The following is a 10,683-nucleotide window of genomic DNA, read 5'->3' as shown; positions in this document are numbered from 1 at the left end:
GTTGTTCAGCTTTTTGGAACAATTTTCTGAATTGGTTATTAAAATCTTGTAATCATATATTTAACCTAAATTTATCATTTGAATTTGTTATATTTGGATGTAAAAGTAATACTAAAACAGATAATATTTTTGATTTATTATTATTGTTAACTAAGTATTTTATATATAAATGCAAAGTGCAAAATGTACAGCAATTTACAAATTAGAGGCAATATAAAAACAACAACATATTTTAGAGTTATACATTTGTATATTATCCAGTAATATTTTATTTCATTATATATTTTTTTAAATTAGATTTCAATCGATTTTTTAGGAATCAGCTTTGTGCATGATTAATATTTTCTGAACTAGTTTATAAACCCATTTAACTGTCCATATCGTCCTAGCCTACATAGCACGATATACTAATTACAACACGGAAAGGACTAAATCTCAACGAATACGGTAACCAAAGTCAATTCAGTCCAATCAGTTCACGTGCTTTGTAGTCCAGTGTTAATAATACAAAAGTAATTAAATAATCATCTTTAAAATAAACAAATTAATTAGGAAGTATTACCAGAAAATGTGACACATGATATGTATTATTGATTTTTAATTTTACTTTTTTTTTTAAATCCTCTAAATGGTACATTAAAAACCTAGGGTTTTTTGTAGGCCTATGTGTGCTGACATTAATGACGCGTTTTGTATCATTATTTAATGCAAGCAGTCGGAGTACGTATATCTCTTGTCATGTCAAATGCAAAGAACAACAATGATATGTATTACGATATTAGGCGGTTATTTCTTAAGTTAAGAAACTTTGTCCCTTAAATATTTCCTAGATCATCCGATCAAAAGGGTCAAATTTTCAAAATATTTATGTAACAGAAAAATCAACTTCCACTGAGGGGATTCGAACCAGGGACTCTCAATAGTAGAGTCCAGCGCTCAACAAACTGAGCTAATAGGGAAATACCCACTGGCTACTGCCAGAAACACTTTATACCAACACTACTACACGGACAAACAGGAACATTTAAAATATAATACATGTATGTATCTTGGTAGGATTGCCACATACAACAGGAATTGGATGCTGCCGAAATTTTGGGTGGAAATTGGAACGAAAATTAATTATCATGTTTATCTTTCCCCAAGTTGGGGTTTACGTATAGTTTAAAAAAGAAACAAAAACAAGTAACTCTCTCCCACCCTCCTCCCGCTCCCACCCTGAACAACCAAACAAATAAAACCTAGGATTTTTATTAAGCTGTAAATGGGTTACTATTATTCAGTAAACCCCTCTTTACGAGACACATGCGTGCGCAACTAAAACAAGCAATACGTTCCGCATGCACCAAAAGCTGCATTCCTGAGGACTGACTGTGTTTATACACTTCGACGTCTTGAATGGACCAATAAACCAGAATTAACGAGACTAATAACATTGCCAATACCAAGACACTGGGGATATTGAGACTGAAATTCCACATTAGTGAGTGCTTATGAAATGGCATCCTTACATCATGTTTGTTGATAGTAAGCGTGCAAGCCCCGAACGTTGAAAAACAATGTTTAGATTTGTGAATGTGACTACAGATTTCGTTAATATATCATAAATGGTTGTCAGACACCACATTAGTTGTTGGTGCAGCTGTCTTTTGACACGTCTAACCATGACACCATTTGCTAGTAAAATATAAAAGAGTACATTGCATAAACTATATTTAAAAAACCCCAGCTAGACATAATATAAAACTTTCACGCCATTCTCTACAAGGTGTGAGCAAGAAGCAATAGTAAGTAAGTTGACAAGATTTGTTTAATTTTCACGTCTTTCTTGGTCATTTGTGAGCAAGAAACAATAGTAAGTAAGGTGACAGGATTTGTTTAACTTTCACGTCATTCTCGGTCAGCTGTGAGCAAGAAACAATAGTAAGTATGGTGACAAGATTTGCTTAACTTTCACGTCATTCTCGGTCAGCTGTGAGCAAGAAACAATAGTAAGTATGGTGACAAGATTTGTTTAACTTTCACGTCAATCTCGGTCAGTTGTGAGCAAGAAACAATAGTAAGTATGGTGACAAGATTTGTTTAACTTTCACGTCATTCTCGGTCAGTTGTGAGCAAGAAACAATAGTAAGTATGGTGACAAGATTTGTTTGTCATTCTCGGTCAGTTGTGAGCAAGAAACAATAGTAAATATGGTGACAAGATTTGTTTAACTTTCACGTCATTCTCGGTCAGTTGTGAACAAGAAACAATAGTAAGTATGGTGACAAGATTTGTTTAACTTTCACGTCATTCTCGGTCAGTTGTGAGCAAGAAACAATAGTAAGTATGGTGACAAGATTTGTTTAACTTTAACTTTTAATTCTCAGCAATATGTGAGCAAGAAACAATAGTAAATAAGGCAACAAAATCTGTCTAACTTTCACGTCATTCTCGGTGAGATATGAGCAGTAGTAAGTAAGGAAACAAGGGTTGTTTACCAACGCCCCGACACAGTGTTTAGTCAGCGGATATTGAGTATCAAACACGTCATTCTCGGTGAGATATGAGCAGTAGTAAGTAAGGAAACAAGGGTTGTTTACCAACGCCCCGACACAGTGTTTAGTCAGCGGATATTGGGTATCAAACACGTCATTCTCGGTGAGATATGAGCAGTAGTAAGTAAGGAAACAAGGGTTGTTTACCAACGCCCCGACACAGTGTTTAGTCAGCGGATATTGGGTATCAAACACGTCATTCTCGGTGAGATATGAGCAGTAGTAAGTAAGGAAACAAGGGTTGTTTACCAACGCCCCGACACAGTGTTTAGTCAGCGGATATTGGGTATCAAACACGTCATTCTCGGTGAGATATGAGCAGTAGTAAGTAAGGAAACAAGGGTTGTTTACCAACGCCCCGACACAGTGTTTAGTCAGCGGATATTGGGTATCAAACACGTCATTCTCGGTGAGATATGAGCAGTAGTAAGTAAGGAAACAAGGGTTGTTTACCAACGCCCCGACACAGTGTTTAGTCAGCGGATATTGGGTATCAAACACGTCATTCTCGGTGAGATATGAGCAGTAGTAAGTAAGGAAACAAGGGTTGTTTACCAACGCCCCGACACAGTGTTTAGTCAGCGGATATTGGGTATCAAACACGTCATTCTCGGTGAGATATGAGCAGTAGTAAGTAAGGAAACAAGGGTTGTTTACCAACGCCCCGACACAGTGTTTAGTCAGCGGATATTGGGTATCAAACACGTCATTCTCGGTGAGATATGAGCAGTAGTAAGTAAGGAAACAAGGGTTGTTTACCAACGCCCCGACACAGTGTTTAGTCAGCGGATATTGAGTATCAAACACGTCATTCTCGGTGAGATATGAGCAGTAGTAAGTAAGGAAACAAGGGTTGTTTACCAACGCCCCGACACAGTGTTTAGTCAGCGGATATTGGGTATCAAACACGATAGGTTCTAGGTTCTCACACATATCAGGGATGGACCCAGAATCATGTAAGGAAGGGGGCGACAAAAATTCTAAACAGGACAATTTGAGTGTCTCGAAGGGAAATGAGCCGACCTCCCAAAGGGTGCGAGATATATAGGGGTTCGAGGGCATGTTCTCCGGAAAGTTTTAAAATAAATATGCTCAGAGACGCGATTTTGGAACAGTTTGCGTTGTATATGTATATAAAAAAAAACCCACTTCAATCCCCACCCCTGGATCCGCCAATGCATATATATATATATATATATATATATATATATATATATATATATATATATATATATATAAAATATCTAGCATATTGTGGATCCGAACTCGAATCTTAACAAAGAGCAGAGTTATCGACCACAGACGAGTTTTACCAACAGAAAAAGGGACCCGTGATGTGACGAATGAGACATAACAATGATGAAGTAGACTGGAGATGATTATACAACGGGTAATATAGCGCGACGTCTTCCAAGCGGTTGTACTTTTTACTGCGCTTTTATTTAACTGCTAAAATTGGGGGACGGAGAGTTAACATTGCCGTGCTACGAGTTATTGCACTGTAATTGTTCTTCGCTTAGAACACGGCTTTTGAAGAAATATTACACATATAAAAGAGACATAAGAATGCAAGTTAGGCGTGCCAGCAGTGCTGGATTGTGCACGAGTGTAAGAGTACGGCGACATTACACGTATGTCTGATGGCGGCCAGTTCTGAGGCGATACACCGCGATGGGTTTGCCAGGCTCCCCACAGGACCACTCCGTCCACGTGAGAATGTAATTGGTAGGCTTTATAGCAATTCCCAAATATGCAATACTTCTTGGCCTCGCTTTGTGCCTTCAATTATTAGCCTGTAAATCTGTCGGGAGTCGTTAAAACGAGAATGCAAATGGCTTTTCGGTTTATTCACATTGTGTGGAGAACGTAGAGGTTTTTTCAGACGCGCTGTAGGGGATAACCTAATAAACTGTTGTGTAATATTGCTGCTGAAGACGCAGTTAAAGATGTATTGTCCTCGAAAACATTGTATGGTATCTATGCTTGAAATGTAAGATTTTCTTCTTATTTAGAACATTTATTTGTTTACACCCGAGAGCACCAAGTATTTTTAACAAATAGCATAGCATTTTACAAACTACTTGCAAGTAAAATCAGAACTACGTTCCAAAAGCGGGGTTTCTTTTGCTAAATGTTTGCAAACTATTTTCAATGGTTCCCAAAGTGGTCATTCGATTTAACGTGTAGCGTAAAAACCAGTCCAGCAAACGTTAGCGACAGTCGGCTGGCTGTACTTACCCCAGATGACAAACATAAAATTTGCTATAACCCATTGACGTGTTACATTTCCCTCTTCATTAATGAAGATAAGTGTATCAGATTTTATAAGATGGAGTTCATATATACCATTGTGAACATTTAATACCAAACATAACCTTACAGCATCAGTTTTGATATCCATATCACGATAACAAATAGAGAATAATACTACATGAGTGGCCGTTAGATAGCATTTATCTTACGAGTTGTTTATGTAGAGAATATTACATGAGTGGCTGTTAGATAGCATTTATCTTACAACGAGTTGTTTATATCGAGAATACTACATGAGTGGCCGTTAGATAGCATTGGTCTTAAAACGAGTTGTTTATATTGAGAATACCACATGAGTGGCCGTTAGATAGCATTGGTCTTACAACGAGTTGTTTATATCGAGAATACCACATGCGTGGCCGTTAGATAGCATTGGTCTTACAACGAGTTGTTTATATCGAGAATACCACATGAGTGGCCGTTAGATAGCATTGATGTTACAACGAGTTGTTTATATCGAGAATACCACATGAGTGGCCGTTAGATAGCATTGGTCTTACAACGAGTTGTTTATATCGAGAATACCACATGAGTGGCCGTTAGATAGCATTTATCTTACAGCGAGTTGTTTATATCGAGAATACTACATGAGTGGCCGTTAGATACCGTTTATCTTACGAGTTGCTTTAAAACGTATCTAACGAGGGAAAGCGAGTTGGATACGTTTTTAAACAACGAACTGTAAGATAATTTTAAAGCCTTTTCTAACGAAAACCTATTTACGGCCCTTTCGCTTATAGTTAACTTGTGGGTCACAGATACCTCAATTTCAGATTAACTTGTACATCACGAAGTGATAAACTCGACCGTTCTTTTTTTTCTTCATTGGGTAGTATGGCATGTGTGTTCTGGTCATCACCTAAGAGCAGCCAGTCGTATGTGTTTAAAATGTTAACGCATGTACATGTGTTAGTAAATATGTTTTATAAAAACAAATAACGAATGATGTTCTCACTAACAGGTGTGTAAGAGACCTATTTAACTGCTAATAGTAGGTGAATGTTTAGTTTGACCCATATTAAACTGAAAAGGTGTCCCTCTGGATTGTTGTTCAGGAAGGTCTGAATTTAAAAATACACTATTAAAAAGACCTTTCATCACAGAAATGGCTGGGTTGTTAACAATAAGCGGGGTTTTCCTATGTTAGTACTTTCATTTGTTGCGCTTTAATTCTGTAAATACAAGTGATATACTTTGTTGAAATGTGTCGTTTCAATTTCTCAAACCTACACAAACATGAAGTAGTAAATAAATTTCACGATTAGAAAGCTTCACTCCACAAAATTATCGTAGTATGTAGGTATAGTCGTTTGGTTATATCAAGCACAATACACCACAATTTGGAAATAAACAAGCATAACATATACTTTTCAGATATTATAAATGAGATATTAAGCAGTTTTACTTGAAAAGGTTTCTAATATTCAGTATAATTAAAACGGTTAAAATGTCAATGAAATAATGTAAAACGTAACCAATATACACCCACCAAATTGTTCATAAAACTTTAAATATTCCAAATTCTTAGTCAATTTAGCAAGCTTTTAGTAGCATACCCATCATTAGTCCTCACACAAAACACTCGTGAATGTTTTAATCCAGGTTTTCTAAGTTTAATATATAATTTTAATTAATTAATCAATCGAAAAATAATAATGTGATCCAACCAATCTCTGTGAACGTACAGGGAAAAAGCATCATAAATTGGATAGATAGCTAGAAAATACGTTTTTTTTTATGAGCTTCCTCATCTATGACTTCATACTAAAAACAGATTTGTTCTAAAGAACCTTACGATTAGTGAAGCTTCAGACGAAGAGATGATAAAGTTGAAAGGTATGTAAGTAGTTAAACAGAAATCACACACTATAACCAACGACAATGTAAAACCATTGGCTGGCCACCTCTGGGACGGCGAGGATTTCATTCTGATTGGCTGATTATTCTGGGAGACATGGCACGGGCTCCCTAGGGTACTTTAAGGGCTGAGAATATATCTGGTGTCAGGGGGAGATCCCGGAAGTATGCCTGGCCTGGGACTGACGATACGACATTAATTGGTTCTGATTCGTTCTGGAACATTCACAATTAGTCCTGGTATGGACTACATGTAACCGAGTCCCGTGACGAAACGCGGGCAAATTAAACAGCATCGAGACTCGGCGGTGAGACGAACGGAATATGCATAGGATTGACTGGAGCGAGGTCAGAGCGAGATGAAACACACTCTCCACTGTTCACAGCGTAATAACGTGCGGCGATCCCAGATGGTCGTGACGTCACAGGATCAATAACAAAACGATATTAACTTTAATATCACACCCTGTACTGTTGCAGCACTCATCAACACGGAATTTTATTTTACACTGTGGGATTGGTAATTGAAAGATTCCTTTTATCAACATCTGACAAACGCTATTTTTTATACTTATATTCTAACCTCTTCTTCACTTGTAAAAAGATGACGATCAGGACATTGGTAGGTTTGCTAAAAAAAAAAAAAAAAAAAAAAAAAAAAAAAAAAAAAAAAAAAAAAATTAAGGGGATATAGACTCCCATAATTGTACTATTGTCGTGTTAAATTATTTAAAACTAAAGTGTTTTTGTTAATATTACATCTAATTCCCTTTCAGGTTTGTTTTTATTCAATTATTCAGGACAGAAAACAAACTCAAATCCTAACAAATTCCACATAAAACCTGCATCTAAAAGACATAAAGTTTAATTATTTAAATTCAAAATCAATTTCTGAATGTTTTGCATGCAAAATCTTTCTGCTGTAAAAGTGTTGAGATTGACGAAAAACAAAGAATAAGAAAAATGTTACTTGTGTTAATAAGATACCTGAATAGAAACCTACATACAGTTTTTAACACTTCCGGGTAACCAGCCATTCATCTTGTCAGACTATTCGATCTTTACCCTCACTTACCCAGCACCACTGTCACCATGGTCACTTAACAAGTTAGCAAAACATTAAAAATACCCACCATAATCTGTAGCAGATCAGAAAAACCCCCACATTCACACAGCACAGAAAGATATTGTCCATCTCTATAAAATGTCTACGACTGTTCTTACTGTTGAACTCTTGGTTTTATTTTAATTTTTATTATTTTATTTTACACAAGATGAGACGTAAATAAAGAATTTGTCTGTCTGTCTGTCTGTCTGTAAAAACATATGGTTTAATGAATCTGTTTCTTGTAGTACAGTAAATCGGACAGACTATGAGGGTAATTGTCTTATACTATATTCTTGTTACAGGGAGACCACATTCTGTTAATTTTCTCTATAAACTGTAAAATGTGCAAACCTTTATACACAAGTAAGTGAAGGAAGGAATGTTTTATTTAGCGACGCACAGCCGGTTATATGACGTCAGACATAATTATAGTTAAAGAACACACATATAATTAGTGAGAGATGAAACCTACTGCCGCCCGCTCTTTCCTATTTGCAGCAAGGGATCTTTTATATGCAGCATTCAACAGTCAGGGAAGTACATACCACAGACTTTGTATCACCAGTTGCGGAGCACTAGCTGGAAGTGAAATGGTCCAATAGGCCCAGCGATGGGGAGCGATCCTAGACCGACTGAAAATTAGACGAGCGCTTTACCACTGGGTTACGTCAATGTAGATATGCTCTGTACCATACATTCTCAAACTATGGGAACTGTTTAGTTTTTTCAGATATGTCTGAAAGCCACGTTACTGGAGACTCCGTCTGTAATTCAGACCCGGTCTCTCTGGTGTTAGAACACTTTAAAAATAAAGACTTTGAAAAAATCTCAACATTTGTAACGCAATGATTTTTGTAAGGGCTAGACTGTTAAAGTCTCGAGTCACTCAAACGTTTCATCATCTCGGGGCTAAGTCTCCATTCGAAACAGGTTTTTATTCAAAACTTCATTTTCATTTGAAACAACCTCTTATTCAGAATAGGTCTTTATTCAGAACTTCATTTTTATTCGAAACAAGCCTTTATTCAGAACTTCATTTTTATTCGAAACAAGCCTTTATTCAGAATAGGTCTTTATTCAAAACTTTATTTTTTATTCAAAACAGGACTATTAAAAATAGGTCTTTATTCAAAACTGTATTTTCATTCAAAACAAGCTTGTATTCAGAAGAGATCTTTATTCGAAACTTCATTTACATTCGAAACAAGCCTTTAAACAGAACATGTCTTTATGCAAAACTTTATCTTCATTCTAAACAAGCCTTTATTCAAAACCACGGTCTTTATTTAAAGCCATTCTTTGTTGAAAATCAGCAGCGGGTTGTTCAAACGTTGGTTAGCTTAACCAGTGGTTAACAGAAGTTTCCAAAACCAAGGACTGAATCAATACAAATAGTAATTAAAAACATAATGCTGAGACTTGATTTACAACAACCAAAAGTGTCCATTCTTAATCAAAGCTGAAATTAATTTTGCATTTGTGAAAAAATAATTTTAAAATATTGTACTAAGCCAGGGTTAATTTAACTATGCTTTGAACAACTGGACCCTGGTCTTACGGACTTTGTTAGATATGTCTATGCTATTGTTAATGTGTGGAGAGTCAGTAAATAAGTAATTAGTAGCGGACACACGCTCGTTTCCCGCACTAACGCCTCCGACATCACGTGGTCCTGCTTACGGCGAGACGATGATGAAGATTTGTTTTCAAGTTGTTTTTTCCTCCTTCCCGCTAGGCGCTTAATTCTCGTTTTATGATCTGTTTGGTTTTAGAAGACAGTTCTTGTCGCTTTACTGCCCACTAATGGGATAAACAGTTCTACAAGTACTTCCCTTCTCAGTGACGTCTTTATCGGTGGACGGGACCCTTGGCTTATACACCGTGTATGTGAGTGTGAACTACACGACGGAACTGAGGAGAGAAAAAAACCGACGACATGTGAATGATAGGTAACGACAGAAGCGTTATGTAAATTAAGATTATAGAAGCAATTTATCTGCCCGGGGTAGTTGGGGGTAAACTTCAAGAGGAACGGAACGAACGCGTCTCGAGTTCGCCAGCGCCAGCCTCAACGTACACGTCATCAAGTCTATCTTTATGCCTTGGCATTAGACGTAGATCTCACATTTAGATTTCAAAGTGGAAATTTATTGGTGAATGGGATAAAAAAAAAAAAAAAAAAAAAAAAAAAAAAAATATATATATATATATATATATATATATATATATATATATATATATATATATATATATATATATATATATATATACATGAAAAACAGAGACGAGAATCTGTGAATATACAAACCAATAAAACGATTTGTTGAAAATTACATGACATAAAATAGGGGTTTTGATAAAAGGCAGATTTTTGTGTAAAATAACATGATATATTCATAATGTTGCTATATAAATATATCGGTTTTGGCATAAACATTTGAACCTTTTTAAGTAGAGATATTCATTTGGTTCAACAGACAGAACATTCTAGTTTGAGATCCCAAGTAGTGTTATAATTAAACTCGCGGCCCCTAGGTTCAGCCTGTGAAAAAGGACATTTAAGTTTGGTTTACCTACAAAACTGTAACCCATTTGGGTAAAGTTACAATACAGTGAAACATGAGTCTGTGACGTAAAAACGGGGAAATACCCTTAAAAATAGACCAGAGTTCCTCTCCGTAACCATTACTTCCTTGACGCACGTGCGGGGTTTTTTTAAATATGAAAAATGCATTTTGCGGTATTAGAAACACTAGGATGACCAAAAACGTAATATGAGATTTCAGTGATCAAAAACGGCTCTAACAGTGAAAGATATATTGTTACATTAGAGTTGCACGTTTTGAAAGTATAACTTTTATATATTAC

At 36.1% G+C, this 10,683-nt stretch overlaps 1 long non-coding RNA gene across 1 annotated transcript in view; it reads right to left on the bottom strand.

Annotated features, from left to right (window-relative positions):
* Window positions 1-8,972: 8,972 nt before the first annotated feature.
* LOC121371813 overlaps window positions 8,973-10,683 on the bottom strand; it is a 6,946-nt gene continuing 5,235 nt past the window's right edge. Inside the window, exon 2 of the long non-coding RNA XR_005957830.1 lies at window positions 8,973-9,726. This is a non-coding gene — a long non-coding RNA (uncharacterized LOC121371813). The remainder of the gene's footprint in view (window positions 9,727-10,683) is intronic.

This window comes from Gigantopelta aegis, chromosome 4 (genome assembly GCF_016097555.1).
Source record: "Gigantopelta aegis isolate Gae_Host chromosome 4, Gae_host_genome, whole genome shotgun sequence".
NCBI classification, from domain to species: domain Eukaryota; kingdom Metazoa; phylum Mollusca; class Gastropoda; order Neomphalida; family Peltospiridae; genus Gigantopelta; species Gigantopelta aegis.
Note: the sequence above shows the minus strand (reverse complement) of the source record. Positions and strands in the feature narration are given on the sequence as shown.